Source organism: Crinia signifera, chromosome 7 (assembly GCF_055691185.1).
Source record: "Crinia signifera chromosome 7, ASM5569118v1, whole genome shotgun sequence".
Classification (NCBI taxonomy): domain Eukaryota; kingdom Metazoa; phylum Chordata; class Amphibia; order Anura; family Myobatrachidae; genus Crinia; species Crinia signifera.
Window position 1 is genome coordinate 81,341,520 of NC_139223.1, and position 17,586 is coordinate 81,359,105.

A 17,586-nucleotide genomic window follows, 5' to 3' on the forward strand; every position below is an offset into this window, starting at 1 on the left:
TAGCAATTAGGTCGCTGCTACTCTATACATTGTTTCTATATTATTATACGTTTCTTACAATTGCTTTTTCTAGAGTTTGGCAGACACCCTACATAAATTAGGATCAATTGCTCACCATCCTTATCAGCTACATACAGTATTACATTACACAGGTGGTTCCGCCCATCCATTATTTACAGTACAGTATGTGTATATAAATCCATGTTACTTCAGATGAAAATTCTTAGGGGGGTATTCGATCTTAGGGTCACGTCATTTGAGCTTTCTCGACCGCCGTGACCCAGTCGCGTTCTCGGTCAGCTCGACCGAGAACATGCAGGCGGGATTCAATGTCCCGCCTGCCGGGGAGCGAGAAGGGGGTGTGGCCTCGAGTTGCGGCCGGGAAGAGGCGAGCTGCAGTCGGCAGCTCGTCACTTCCCAGCCATTCTCGACAGAACAAGCCCAACAGCTAGTGATGTTGGGCTCGTTCTGCCGAGAAACCCTGCTGTCGGGGAAGACGGCATTGAATATAAGACTATATAGAAGGTATTCAATAAAATTAATATAAATATTTTTTTATCAAAAGGGGTTAAACTAAAGTGTTATTGCTATTATTGTTAATATTTTAACCTCTAATTACACCTCTCCCATTTATGACAGTTGAATTCTGGGGCAAAATGTAATAGGGTGTGTGAATCAGAAAGTGAGAGATTTGGGGAGATTTTTCTCATTTATTTAGAGCAGCAATTATTTACACTGAAAGACCAGGTTGAATTTGTTATGTTCTGTAATCTCTTTTCAAAAAATAGGAAAATTCTCCCCAAATCTCTCACTTTCTGATTCTCACATCCTATTACATTTGGCTCCTAGTGTTTTACTAATGAAAGTTTTTCTAGTAGGTTTTATGATTACTATTATTACCTAAAGCTCCTACAGATTTGATTAGTAGCTGTACTTTTACAGCAGAGTAAATGGTTGTAGCTGCAGATATTAGCAGTATCCCAATGTGTGCAGATAAACCATAATAATTTGTTTAGTAACATTTTGTAAGATATCTAGATTTAATACATACAGTATGACTTTAGAATATGTGATTGTTCTATGTATTGTATTGCAGCTGAGAACAATAGGCCTTGGTGAGCCATGGCTCACCATTGCTATCCAGAGATGGCTAGTTGAAGGCTCCATCTGTATAGTGCTCTGGAGTTCCAATTTACAGTAAACTGAATCAAACTTGCCTTTATAATTCCTATGTATGGCTGTGGCTACTGATCTCTTATGGGGCCTGATTCAGTCCTGTTAACTAGGCTGCATATACTCGGTCAGTGCCGAACATGATCCACTACTGAATGATGCCAATGTGCACTGAAGATTCCTGTAGATGAAATGGTGGCATATTTTTCAGTTGTCACTACAGTCTACTATTTATATCAAACTACATGAATAAATTTTCTAGTTAAGTATTCATAATTCCTGATATAAATATAAATGTATTCTTTAGTCTGAGATTTCAATTTGTAATACCACCTACAGTATTCTTAAGTGTTGCTAATTGGTTCCCTTCGCTCCAAGAAACTATTTTCCTTGGGTGCTATGGTTCATCTCACAACTTTATTTGAACCAGGGCTGTACTGTGCTGAGTAGGAGGCATTTGTGTAGAAATATAATCTAAAGTGACAATGAAAGATGTTGCAGCATACATTCCTTTTGTACAATTATTGTAAAGTGGGATACTTAGGTATTTCCTGATTAGGTGGAAATGCCTAAATGTTAGGAAGTAGGTTTTAGTCGTATTTAAAATATAACAATACTCAATAATGTGAGTTCAAACTAACTTAAAAGTTTAAAAAATATATTTTATAACATAGAAATGTGGAAATGTTTTTAAAATGTGTTGAACATACCACATGCACATAACGTTTTATACCATATTCTATAAACTATTTACAAACATATTTTTAGTATTTTTTCTTCTTAAATTGTTAATATTTGTACATTCTTTGAAAAAAAAATAATGTTTTATAGTTATTTTCTAGTCTAGTGGTTCTCAAATTCGATCCTCACTTGACTCAAAACAGGTCAAGTTTTCAATTGTCACCACTGTCATAGTTTAGAAATCAACAGGACCCAACAGAAAACATTACCTCTGTGATGTCCTGAGAACTGTGCTTGAGAACCTGTGCTATAGTCTTTTTTATACTGGACCATTTTATTCTACTTTATTATGCTGATTTACTGTAGATGAGAAAAAAAACACATAAAATATATACTTGAACTATGTATTTCACAGTCATATTAGGAATTATCAGAGCTGAAAGGAAGTCTCCATGGTGAAAAACATAGGGGCATGGCCTAGCATCAATCGTAGGTGAGAGTGTAACCACTCCAACCAGACTGCCATGTCTGAGATTCATGCTGTGAATGCCGCAGTTGTCTGAAACTGCACAAACTGGTATTTGCCTTATTACCTGTATTTGTGAGTGTTTTTTTAAAGAATAAAGAACCTTGTTTTCTGATACATGCACTATGGAGCGCTATATATATATACACGTGCTTTCATGCCGGCACTCCCAATCTTTGAAAACAACGGTCCGGTGCACTCCAGCGCATACAATACAGAGTCCAATAACGGAGGCACACGGATGAATAAATTTAAACAACGACTGTATTAGGGCATAGCAACAATCGAGCGCTTTCGGGGAAGCCTCCCCGTCATCAGGATAACTGCCCTTTCCTGGTGTAAGACTCTGTATATATATATATATATATATATATATATATATATATATATATATATTAGAATATTATTGCATAAAAAGGACAATACCAAAAATAAGTTAAGGCAGTATTTTCATAGCTTCAATTCTTTAAATATCCCCGTAGAATATATAATTTGTAAAATGCAGCAATCAAAGATTGGATTTCACCTGTTATGCACAGTATGCTAATACTCATTAGAACTCACCATGTGCTGTTTTGAAATGTCTCCATATGTCTCATTGTGTATGTTTACTTACTAAACTGGGGTAAGCAATGACCAAAATAAAAGTAATTATTGATATGTCTCTTAAAACAAGTGCAGCCATGCAAATGTATAGATTGCTGCAATAGTCTAATGCATCTACTGAAAGCACTTTCATCCTCACTGCTCTGGAATTATTGATCAAGTAATTGAAGACCTTAAGCATCAACACTCATTAAGGATACGGTATATAAATCATTTTTAATGGCATTTCTTTCCTTTAAGCTGCATAGCATGTGTCCTGAATTCAATGGATGATTTGCAACATAGACAAGCTGTTAGTGGGTTTCAACCAGTTTCCAACCATATGCTTCCTTCAAAAATATAAGCATGGGGCCTCCTGGATGATCTCATGTAGATATATGCAGAGAAAGCTATGTGAGCATTCAAATTGGTAAAGCACTATCATAAAATTGTATGTTGCTACACAATGTGATAGAAAACTGTAATAAGGCTGTGAAAGTGATATCTTTTTTTCTGTGCTGTTGAATTGCAAATAGTGTTGAATATCTTGAAGTAATAAAAATGTACCTTTGGATGAAATAATGAAAAAATGTAAAAAATAAAATAAAAAAAATTAAAAATAGAATATAAAAAAATAAAAAAATAACCAAATTCTAAAATATTGTGAATAGTGATTGCAAACATACTGTATGCAATTCCAAATATAAACACTGTAAACATCATCGTGAAAATGCCAAGATAAATGTAGGGAATGTTTGCTAACAGAGCATAAGTGCTGAGGATATTTAATAAATATGTAGCTACTAAAAATGCTGTTACTGAATGAACATGTTTGCATTCATGTTTTTATGCTACCTTATTAAATAAACCTTTAAGTTTGCAAATTGATTTTTACTCAATTGCTGTAATTTAGCACTTTTACAGGCAACAATAACTACAGAGATAATAAAATGTAGCATTATATTTAAAAAAACAAAAGTGCATATTTATTGCAACATTTAAGCTTGGAGCCTATTATAAAAAGATTATTACATTATATGTGGATATATGGGAAATAGAAAAAGTAAAAAAAAAAGTTATTTTGATAGTACTGGCTCCTGCTACAATACTTACCAATCTTATTCCTGCCCATTATATTCAACAAACATACACTAGCTGGTGAAAAAATATATTATTTTACAAATAGATGTATAGAGGTTTCAATTGAGATGCCAATAATTTAAAGGGATTTACCAAAAAGTCTGATTGTATTGTTAAAACTGCAAAATAAATAGAAGTGTAAAGGATCTATAGTAATTAGAGGTACTGAAAGACAATTATTTAATAGCTGGTTTTATTGAATGTGGATTTTAGGGAATTACAGTATCACTGCTTTTATATTTACTACGACAAAAAAATTGGAAGACATACTGGAATTAGCACTACCACAGTTATTAAAAATAAAGTACAATAGGTGTAATACAGTAGTTACCAAATTAGCATTGTAATATTATCAATTATATTCTGTTTGTGACTTAAGCCCCATTTATCAAAATAATTTCATTATGATATATTTATTACTTACTTGCCCAAAGTGTTGATGAATTTATATTTTCAAATATTTTCTGATATTTTAAGATAAAGTTAAATCTTGTTGGCTATTCTGGATATAAGATCAACATGTCTAAAATGGAAGTACTCGATTTTTACATTCTGGGCTCATCAAAACTTACTCTAGAAGCTGACTTTTTCCTTTAAATGGCATACACTTAAAATAAAATATTTGGGAATTTATCTTACCCATTGCCACCATCCATTATTTCAAGCTAATTTTCCTAGAATGCTGGACAGTGTTAAATCTGATTTACAATCCTGGTCAAATTACTTTATCTCCTGGATTGGCAGGGTTACATAGAAACATAGAAACATAGAATTTGATGGCAGATAAGAACCATTTGGCTCATCTAGTCTGCCCCTTTTTTTACCCTACAGGTAATCTCAACCCTTTTTAATCATTATTTCTTTGTAAGGATATTCATATGCTTATCCCAAGCATGTTTAAATTGTTCTACTGTCTTAGCCTCTACCACCTCTGATGGGAGGCTATTCCACTTATTCACTACCCTTTCTGTGAAGTAATTCTTTCTAACATTTCCCCTGAACCTACCTCCCTCCAGTTTCAGTGCATGTCCTCGTGTTCTATTACTTCTTTTCCTTTGAAAAAATTTTCCCTCCTGTACTATGTTAAAACCCATGATATATTTGAAGATTTTTATCATGTCCCCTCTTTCCCTTCTCTGCTCCAAACTATACATGTTAAGATCTTTAAGTCTTTCCAGGTAAGTTTTGTGATGTAAGCCATGCACCATTTTAGTTGCCCTTCTTTTTACACTCTCTAATGTATTTATATCCTTGTATTTATATCCTTCTGAAGATATGGTCTCCAGAACTGGACACAGTATTCCAGATGAGGCCGTACCAATGACTTATAAAGTGGCATTATTACGTTTTTTTTCTGCTACTGATTCCTCTCCCTACGCAACCAAGCATCTGACTAGCCTTCCTCATTGCTTTGATACATTGCTTTCCTGCCTTTAAGTCACTTGAAATAGTGACTCCTAGATCTCTTTCCTCCTCAGTAGTTTCGGTACTTATGTAGTATCTGGGCTGCCGATTTCTAAATCGGGTCGGATCGGGAGATCGCATCGCATCGCATGCGACCATGCGATTCGATGCGATGCGATGCGATGACCCGATTTTTCCATAGGAATCAATGTTAAAATGGACTGAGTCCATTTTAACATGGAATTCAATGGGAAAAATGGGTCCTTTTCATACCCCTACTATCCAAGTGGGCATGGAGTTGGATATAAACCTGTGGCGAGCGTAGCGAGCCACCGAGCCCGAAGCGTGGCGAGCGAAGCGAGCCCCGCGAGGGGACGAATACCGTCCCCTCGCGGGGCTCGCTTCGCTCGCCACGCTTCGGGCTCGGTGGCTCGCTACGCTCGCCACAGGTTTATATCCAACTCCATGCCCACTTGGATAGTAGGGGTATGAAAAGGACCCCTTTTTCCATAGGAATCATTTTAACATTGATTCCTATGGAAAAATCGGGTCATCGCATCCGATATCGGATGCGATGCGATGCGATGCGATGCGATATCGCATCGCATCGCATCTGATTGTATGCCTTAACTTAAGGCATACAATCAAAAAATCGGCAGCCCAGATACTACATAAGTACCGTAGTTTCCATTATAGTACCCTTGATACTATATTGAGCCTTTGGGTTTTTGAGTCCCAAGTGCATAATTTTGCATTTTTTAGCATTAAACTGTAGTTGCCATGCTCTTGACCAATTTTCAAGTTTACTTAGATCCTCAGTCATTTGATTTACCCCTCCTGGTGTGTTTACTCTGTTGCATATCTTTGTGTCATCTGCAAAAAGGCATACTTTCCCTTTAATGCCATTTGCAATGTCACTAACAAAGATATTAAAGAGCACTGATCCAAGTTCAGATACCTGGGGTACTCCACTGGTAACATGTCCCTCCGTAGAATGCACTCCATTTACTACAACTGTCTGTTTCCTATCCTGCAACCAGGTGCTTATCCATTTAATTGTTTTATAATCCAATCCCACACTTTCAAGTTTATTTAGCAGCCTGTGATGTGGCACAGTGTCAAATGCCTTACTAAAGTCTAGATATGCCACATCTACAGCCCCCCCTTCATCAATTATTCTGGTCACGGAGTCAAAAAAGTAAATGAGACTTGTTTGGAATGATCTCCCTAAGGTAAAACCATGCTGTTTTGGATCCTGTAAATTGTTTAATTTAAGATATTCCACTATTCTTTCTTTTAATAGTGTTTCCATTAATTTCCCTACTACTTATATAAGGCTCACTGGTCTGTAGCTACTTGCTTCTTCTTTGCTTCCGCTTTTGTGCAGTGGAACTGCGTTTGCTCTTTTCCAGTCCTCTGGAACTGCACCTGTATCTAGTGACTGGTTGAATAAATCTGTTAATGGCGCTACCAACACATCTTTTAGTTCTTTTAGTATCCTTGGATGCACTTCTTCTGGCTCCATTGATTTATCCACTTTCAGTCTTGAGAGTTCTGTTAGGACTTTCTCCCTAGTAAATGTACTTCCATCTACCTAATTTTTTGACTGTCCTTGCAACTTAAGGGTGGTTCCTTCCCTTCTTCTTCTAGAGTGAATACAGAGCAAAAGTAATTATTTAGATGATCTGAAATTGCCTTGTCTCCCTCCACCAAATTCTCAGTGTCTGTCCGCAGTCTTATTATTCCTCCATTTGATTTTCTCCTTTCACTTATATACTTCAAAAAAGTTTTGCTTCCTTTATCTACTGACTGAGCAATTTTCTCCTCAGCTCATGCCTTGGCATGCCTGATCACTTGCTTAGCCTCCTTGCGTCTGGCAAGATACACTTCTTTGTTGTTATTTAACTCAGTAAAGATGAATGTACTTCCCAGACTCCTTTATCTCTTCCAAACATTTCCTATATTTAAACCCTCCTCACTGGCGTAACTATAAATTTTGCTCCCCCCTGCCAAAAAGTTTGTTACTTCCCTCCAGGCTCCTCTCCAGCATGATTCCCCAGTGTGTGACGTGATGACGTCACACGCATAATGGAGAGAGGAAGAGAGACCAGCATACACTGCTGCTTCCCTTGGCTCTGACACATCCCAGGCTGCCCTAGCATGCCCATCTACCAGCCCATCCTGTACACAGTAGCCAATAGCCGGCTCTGTGTACAGTCAATTGAATCAGTGGGGGAAATTGACATCTCTGCCATGGCCCCACCCATGCTGCAGCTGACTCGCCTCCAGTGCTCAGTCAGTGGGCAGCGGCAGGCAGCAGCATGTCAGTGCGTCAAGCGGGTGCCGGCGCCCACACAGACCCTGTTGCTGGTTACTCCTCCAAGTGGCTGCTGGGGATGCCTTACAGTAGTTATGCCACTGCCCCTCCTATGTATTACATTTTTAAAACATCACACATAACGTTTTATTTGGGCTAATAAGCACCCCAGGATTCATTTAAATATACTGCAATGCCTCACACATATCAGTGGCCTGGGCATGCCCGATTTTAATATATATTATTTAGCTGCCCAATTGGCCCAAATATGTCCATTGGTGTAATTTGGAGGCAAAGAGGGTATGGAGTGGACTACTTTTGAGTTTGGCCTCTCCTCCATCTCCCGTTACCTAGATCTCGTTGTCCCAAAACTGTGAGCTCCTAACCCATTGTCTCCCGCTCCCTGGTCGTTTGGGACTATCCTAACAAAAAATGTAGCTTATCCCCTAACCCTTTGCCAATTTTCACTTTCAATTGGGGCAGCACATCAAACCTGACAATGTTTCATATGACTGTGGGAGCATGAATATTGAGCAGACACACTGAGCATAGTAGACAATTTGTCATCCCAACATTGCTCCAGTGTGGCTGTTTATTGAATTATGTCAAGGACAAATTTGGGTACTTGTGTACTAGCACGGCGTCCCGATTATTAGTCGCCCGATTTTTTAATCAAATCGCATCGCATGCCATACACCCGATGGCATGCGATGCGATGCGACACGATTTTTGCCCCCTATACGATGAAAAATTGTGTAAGCACCCTAAAGGGTGTTTTTAATCACCCACATGGATGCTTACAATGCTAAATGCACCCCCATGCCACCCCCCCCACTATAAACGTGAACCCGAAGCGCGGCGAGCGCAGCAAGCCCGCGAGGGGCGGCGGTACGCATCCTGTGACATTTTCATACCCCCCCTATCCACGTTGGCGTTGAGTTGAGAATAGAAAGTGTGGCGAGCCCGAAGTGTGGCGAGCGGACGCGGATACCTGTGAAGCCCGCGAGGGGACGCGTATAGCTGTGAAGGTATCCGCATCCGCTCGCCATGCTTCGGGCTCGGTGGCCCGCTGCGCTCACCACACTTTCTATTCTCAACTACATGCCGACGTGGATAGTTGGGGGTATGAAAAGGTTGTAGGACGCGTGCCGCTGCGCTCGCCACGCTTCGGGTTCACGTTTATACTTGGGGGTGGCGTGGGGGTGCATTTAACCATTGTAAGCACCCATTAGGGTGCTTATACAATTTATAATCGCATCGCATTGCATTGTATGGCATTGTATGCCATATACAATGGCATACAATTTTAAAATTGTATGCCATTGTACAACATCGGCCGATATCGCGACATCGCATGCGATATGGTCTGCGATGCGATGGGCGCCGTGCTAGTACACAAGTACCCAAACTTGAATTCAGAGAACAACCTACTAAACTTGAAATGTGATATTTGGCATACAACTTTGTACCTAATGCTCAAACCTCAAAAGAATTCCCTTGGTATTTGAGGGAAACATGAGAAATGTATGAAGAAGCTGTCTTTTTTTTTTTTGCGGGGGGGGGGGGACAAGGTAATCTAATTGCTACTTTGACAATAGATTGGGACACAGGCAAATGTATCTGGTATCAGGGAGACCAAATTGGCTGCTATTTGTTCATCTTCAAATGTACAAACAGTTCCAAAATATAATTATCTAGCTTCAGCTACAGCCTCTTCGGGAGATGATCACTCTGTCCTCATTACTCAATTGATCAATTCAAATAAAAGGGTAAATTCATTATTGTGGTGGTACTTAAAATAGCTGTATTACCATTATTCAGTTCTCTGATATTACCTGTTATTAATGACATTAAATTCAGATTTACAAGCAGTCCCATGACTGTACATATTGTCTCTCTTCTTAAAGAATGATTGTTCTTTGTTGTGTTACTATTGGCTAAAATTCACATACTTTTTGTGTTTTTTGCTTTGTTCTCCAATTTTGGCAGACAACCCATATATTTGTCTTGGAGCACTTGTCATTCTATTGGGTATATTCACAAAAAGGCAGGTTTATACAGTAGAAGGGGGTATGTTGTCCATAGTAATCAGATACTATTTATTATTAATCTAGTACCTTTTCTAAGATATTGTCATAGCCAGAATTTGATTTTTGCTACAGGCAACGGGAATGATTCTGATTCCAGCACTCCCATGCAAATTTGTCTTTAATGTGCGCACTAGCATTTCTGCACATGTGCATATGCTGTGTGTGAGTGTCAATGGCAAACAGAGTGTTCACCGGGCTCTCACACACAACAGTGCAGGCAGAGGGCATGGGATGGTGGACCAGGGTATTCGCCCATGGGAATGCCCAGGATTTCATGGATGTTCCCATGAAAACACTGGACATTTTCATGCAAATGTTCAGATGATGAGGCTGCCAGGGCGGGCCGAATGTCAGCTGCCCATCCTGTCCTCCCACAGGACACAAGCAAAACTAAGACACCTGGGAGTTTTGCATGTACTCACCACATTATTTTATGGTCGGCGACCATCGAATGATGTAGGTGTAGCTCCATAGGCCGTGAATGGATGTTTATGCAAAACATCCAATTACAGCCATGTGGGGGTTGTGGTGTGCAAGGGGGATGACACATCCCTGTGGGTGGGCTTAAAAAGATACGCAGCCCTGCAAACTTATCAGTGCTGCGTGTCAACCAGAATCACCACCAACATCTCCACTTCAATAAACTCTCCCTTTAGTAAATTTACCCCTAAATTTCTTCAGAAATGTATACAGTAAATGCAGTCACTCTTGCAGCTACCTTGGTCAAGCCTGTAATTCCTGGGCCTTATCAGGAGAGTGCAGAAAAATGTGCTAGTTGTCAATTAAATTATACTATTGACCCTTGTACCAAGGAAGATGCCACATCAGCTAAGAGAATATGTTTTCTTTCTACATGAAACTAAAGCCTGTCAGATTATATTTTGGAACAAATTGAACATGGATTTTTAAGAAAATCATATTTTTGGACTTGTGCTTGTTTCTTCAGTATTGTATATAAAGACAGTATCGTCAGCGTACACATGTAAGTTGACTATCAACTGGCTTAAATGCTATCACAAAAAAGTATTAAATACAGGTACCTTATTCTAATATTTTAGTATATGTATACAAAAATGTAGTTAATTTAATTTTTATTTAATTTAATTTTAGTTATTTTACTTAAAAGAAGCAACTATAGAATGCCATCCACCGCCAACTATAGCTGCCATCCACCGTCAGGAAGTGTAAAAGGTTGAGCACGAGACACACGTGTGTCCCCTTCCGTCGGAGCACTTTGTCATGCACCGCCGGTCCCTTGCACCTCCCCACAGCCCCCACCGGCTCCCCACACTCCCTGCCCATATCCATGAAGCACAGACAGGCAGGGAAACCACTCCCCACCGCAGTATTGCGCCGTGTGGATGGGGATGTGCGTGCATGTGAGACACTCACTCATACCCCTCAGATGAAGCGCCTCTCCGCCAGCCAGCGCCAGCTCAGGGAAACTGGCGATTCCCTCTGCTGGCTGAGAGTCGCTCCATCTGTATGTTTTTGAAGCTAGATGTGAATAGCAGGTGTATTAAAAGAATAACAGGTGTATTAGAATGGAAGACAGTCTTTAACATACTTAATGCCCATTATAAATACTCGGTAATGCCCTTTGCAAAAAGCAGCACAGTATGTCAATAAAATATAATGAGATCTAACAAATCAGTTTGTATTAGTGTACTAAAAACTATCCTTATTTATTTCTACACACTCAAAGTAAATAGGAAAATTGGACTTTTGTGATGATGGCTGCAAGCTTAAATATTTTTTTATCGAAATATCAACAAAATCCATATGATTTTGTTTGCTGGATAAACCCAGATTGTCTGTAAATAATTTACTATATACAGTATTGTTAGCACAGATAAGAAGATATTTATGTTTCATAGAAACAAGAATCTAAAGTTATTTTGTATTTATGTGTCAACAATCTGTTTCTAAAGTTAAACAGTTCCATTTCTTGGGTTTGTTATATTTGGCTACAGCTTACACATGTATCATGAGAAATTCCAAACAATTGTCAGTTGGTTTTGGCTGGATAGAGCCAAGGCAACACAAAGATTTCTTGACATTGGCAATTATTATCATCAATTTTGTAAACACTATCCCATACTAATGGTACCCATTCTAGCCATGACAAAAATATATTTCCATTTCCTTAGGCAAAAGAAGCCTCAAAAGTCTCAACAACCTATTAAAGCTAGCTACAATAGTATTTATTGTTGATGCCCTTCTTCTTCTAAGAAAATGCTCTTCTGGAGTAGTTGGAGTTGTCCTGTCATAAAGGTAGGAGTTGCTAAAAATAAATCCATGCAGAATTTTTTCTCATTAGCTATTATCTGCAAACAAAATATTCTGTTGGTGAAACGTCACAAGCCAACATAGGAGGAGGCCTTCGGTTACTGTTCTAGACTAGTTAGAAGTATTTACCTTGTCATATTAAACTTGGAATTATATTTTCCTAACTCTACCACTACTAAGAGCATTTCATTTGAATCACTCTAACAAACTAACAAAGTAGAATGTGCCTGTAACTACTAATGCTTTGTGAGAAACTTGGCTTATTTGATATTAACATCAGTTATTTTTGAATACCCATACTAGTTTGTCTGGCACATATAAGGGTATATTCAGTGCAGTTTAGGTGAGCTATGATGGCAAGCAGTGCCTATAGCTTGTTGTAATAACTTGCAGGATTTTCAGAAGGGGGTTTCCAGAGGGGCGGAGCAAAGCACGGAGATGGACACTTAGGTGACCCAGTATATGCCGGGTCAGTTAAAGTATTAAAGATAGACCCAATGTATATAAATAATAATAATAAAAAAATATATATATATATTTGGCCCTATGCCCACTGTCATGCACTTTGCACTTTATCTGTTGTGATGAGATGGATTAAAATTCTGTGATACAAGAAAGACCAGTGAGTGTCCTCATCTTTGTGCCTATATATATATATATATATATATATAGGCACAAAGATGAGGACACTCACACACATATATATATATATACACACACACACACTATATATATATATATATATATATATATATATATACATACATACATACAGGGGCGTCAACAGCAGTGTGGACCCCTGGGTATAGCAATGTATTGGGGCCCCTACCGATCCTCCAGCGGTAGGGGAAGCTTTGATATCCCGCAGGTGGTAGGGGGTATTCTATCAGCTGCTCAGCATGTAGGGCCTGGATCAGTAATTTTCACTAATTACCCCTTTACTGCACAGATGGTGGGAGATGGGGTGGGAGAAGGGGGCATTGGGCTGAATGAAGGGGCCCTGATACATACCTTCCAGGGTGTTAGAGGATGTTTAATACGCAGAGGCGGGGTGTATAGTGGAGTGGGCTTATTATTCATAATTTTCTGGTGGCAGGACAGCTTGCTTTGCAAAAATTGGAGAATCATAGGCGCTGTATCCTTTTTGATAATTGGTCAAGTACACCAACTTCTCTGTGTGGTATCCCCTTGTCTAGTAGTTTATAATGGGACCCTGCTAACTGACCTTCAGCCAGTGCCCTATGTGCACATCAATGTATCTTTAGATCCTCTGCTTCATCCTTAACAGGTGAATAATGTAACAATAGCCTGGTCTCCCCAACGTTTGGGGCATTTGTGGTAATCAGGCTGTCTATCATCTTAAGCCTCGTTTTTTTGGGGATCTCTTCCATGCGGATAGGAGGGTGCCCCGATTTACCACCAGTACCCAGCCTCCTCGCCTGTTTTACTTTGTACTTTTTTATTATTGGATTTTAAACCTCTCTGGTTTTACTTGTTATCTGCTGTTTTGGAAATAAAACCAATTTTTGATTCGTGACCTGGATTCCATCATTTGAGTGACCTGGAGGGGAATCTTCTGGCCAAATACACCTTTTGATGAACATAGGGCACTAGCCCTTGGTAAGTCCTTTTCTCTTAGGTCCCCCGGAGAGGAGACCAGGCTATTGTTACAGTATTCACCTGTTAAGGAGGAAGCAGACGATCTAAAGATACCTTGATGTGCACACAGGGCACTGGCTGAAGGTCAGTTAGCAGGGTCCCATTATAAACTACTAGACAAGGGGATACCACACAGAGAAGTTGGTGTACTTGACCAATTATCAAAAAGAATACAGCGCCTATGATTCTCCAATTTTTGCATTGTATTTGTTTTGAGATTGAAGGAGTCTTCTGGATAATCAAGGGCTGCAGTATTCAGGCTCAGTCATTATTCTTTAGTTGTATTTCCACAGGACAGCTTGCTTGACTGCAGATATCTCCAGTTTCCGGAAATAGATTTATTAGATTTTAGTGGAATTAAAAACAAGAGAATCCCACCTACCAAATGGTATTGGGGACTAGGGGATCAAAGTTCAGGAGGCAGAGCAATCTGCCAACAAGTATATAAAACTACATACCAGGTGTGTGGAGCTGGAGCAGTAACCAGCTGCTGGAAGGCTGATATCTCTGGTTTTGTGAATAGTAGAGACAAGCTTCTAGTGTCCCTCAAAGCGGGAGAATCCCAGCTTTTGGAATATATCCTCAGAAAAACTCTAAGTCCGACAGTACCTGAAATATCTGACTGGGAAGAGCAATTAACAGGCTTGGATGGGGACCACTGCTTTGAAGTCAGATATCTCCAGTTCCCATGGGCCGATTTTATAAATTCTTGTACCCATGGAAAGAGAGGACCCTCAGCTTTCATGCTAGTGCCTTTAGACTCCTGGGGGGTTTCCAGGTACTCAGAAACCCCCCTGCGTGTGCTACTGACTTGCAGTCAGTATTCAACTGACCCCCTTCACTCGCCGTTTCCACCACGCTGGTTCTTTTCACTGAGATGGAAACGGTGAATGCGAACTTCAAATCAGTGAGGCCCGCCGTTATATTCAGTGGGCTCACTGCATTTGTGGCAAACCTTGCTGTATCCCACAACATTGCATATGGAGAGCAGCCAAGGATGGCTTGTTTTCAACTATCCTTCATGCAAACATTATCCTTCTCTATTGGATTAAAAATTGTATTGTCCTGTCTTTCAGATTCCCTAAGAAATAGGAAATAGATGTACAAAATGTGTGTTGGAGAGCTGGTTAGATGATCTAATATGCATAATTTAAACATAATAGCTGAGTGTATACCTTAAACTTCATAAACATGGGTCAATGCTGGCCTCATTCTGAACAAAAGGCTTAAGCACAATCGATCAGCACACATCACCATATACGCATGATACACACTGCAATTTGTGCTGAGCATTCTGTGCAGAGCGGGGCTTTGCCTATTGGGTACTTATGTATTATCTGGGCTCCCATGTTAAATGCACCTCATTTTTTCATACCCCTACTATCCAACTACGCATGGAGTTGATTTTATATAGTGTGGCGAGCGCAGCGAGCCACCGTGCCCGAAGCGTGGTGAGCGCAGCGAGCCCCGCGAGGGGACGCGGTCTCATAAGAAAAACGGGAGCCCAGATATTACATAAGTACCGCCTATTGTTTATAGGCAAAGCCCTGCAATCTTTCCCTGTGTGGGATGTCAACGCATGCGACTGCACATTGCTGTCGCCTCTGGCTAAACATATGGAGCAATCAGTGCTCCATTTCTGTCATCCAGTGAGATCCCTTAGAAAAAGGATGAAAATCACCCTGTGTGTGCCCATTTTCTCTGTATGAGCCCCAACTGCTCATTTACAGTCTTATGACCTCTATTTTGGAAGAGAGAATTAGGAACCATAATTCAACAAATTAGTAACTTCTATAATTCCTGTATATGGGTACAGTTTACCCTTTGCAGTCCAAATTATTATTATTTTTTTTTTGCAATTCAAACAGTCTGGTTTAAATAAAAAAAAAAAAATTAATAAAAAAATGGACTACATGGAATGTTGAACGATGTTAATGTTCTTATTTTAAAGTGGCTCACCATTGGATCTGCTACTAGCGCTAGGGCTGTTGAGTCTGACTAGACTTTGGACCTGAAAGGGGTAAGCATTTTTGTCCCTTTGCCTTATACTCATTTATAAAAATTCAATCATAACTGTCCTTTTGCCTTATACTCATTTATAAAAATTAAATCATTCTAAATGTATTTTGCATATTCTTTTAAGCACCTTGTTGTTATCTTAGTGTACAGTAATATCAATTCATAATTTATCTACTGTAATTAGGGTCCATTTTATGTCTAATGGGGACCACATGAGAAATTAGCAGATTTTTCCTAAAAACATTTTTAGTAGCTCTTCAAGCGGTTTCATTTTTCTTGAGTAGCTCACACCCAAATAAGGTTGACGACCACTGGTATAAGCAATAGAAATATAAATATTTTTAGCTTTTAGAGTTCTTCTGTGGTTTATATAAGTAATGCAAGTCTTCCTCATATTAAACAACTCTTCATAGGTCTAAGATATGTTCTTTAAATGACTGAATGCAGCTCAGGTTAAATGTACTATGAATGCATGACACCATGGTTAAACTGCTTGAAATAGCTTAGACTTTCGCTGCAAATATAAATCTGTAAGGAAATTAGTTATGCTTGAAAGAAAAGAGTGAATCCATCTATTCATTATATTTTTGCAGTGAAATCACAAAACTTAGATAAATTCTATATTTTAAAAAGTCTGCAGTGTTTGATATAGCCAATATTTTATAGTTTATAATCATTTATATTATCTTTCTCTTAAAGTTAATGAACATTTTAAATCTTATGAATACCTAAGGCTGTTAAGTTTATATTGCACTCAATTCCACTATAAGGTTTCTTTAAATTAGATGTGGGTCATTAAATAAATGCAATATTATAAATGATAGTTAATCAATGTGTTTAATTTTCTTGTGCTATTAATTTGATGCACTTGTTTCCATTTAAGCTATTAATCAATCTCTCACTTAACTGTGATGGCCAGGATGAGATGAGAGCATTTACTCTCTTCTGGATGTGATTTTTAGACACAACACACATAAGCATTAACATTTTTACTTTTCTAAAAACTATATAATGACGTGAAAGAAAATAATATATATTTTGTGTTAAAGGATATATTTGGCTTTTCAAAAAGGTTATATTAAAACAAATTATGAATACTGTAGGGAAAGATGTCACTTTACAATTTGAACACTGGTGATTAGATACAGTCTCAATGGAAGTCATTCTAATCCATACTCTATTGCGAATTCACAACGGTGAGCAATGGTGATGGACTATGCATGCGCATATTCGCTTATGTGCATGTGCAGGCCACCTGCGCGAGCAGACATTTGGAATTGTATAGTTACATGGAGCAATGTGGGCGGGGGGGAGGGGGAGTGCAGACTCCAGAGACGTCCATGGGAACGCCCTTGAAAATGCTGGGTGTTCCATTTGTAATTTACCTGTGATGCGGATTCCAATACCAAGTGGCCGCATATATAAGTCAATAGAAGGGGATTGACTTGCAAAGACGCAGGTCACAAAAAAGCAAAATGTGCTTTTTGGGCGCACTCTTTGTATATAATTATGTAATGTAGTATTGATTCATTAAAACGTAACTTTTATTAAGACTTTACCTAAAAGAAGGATGACTATCTAACTCTTCTTTGAAAAGAAAAATTCTCACTTGAAAGAGAAAAAGATTAAAATGTCCGCAAATGCCAGTGTTTGCTCTGCTATGAATGAGTCAGAGCATAAATTGGTCAGGCATGCAGTTAACG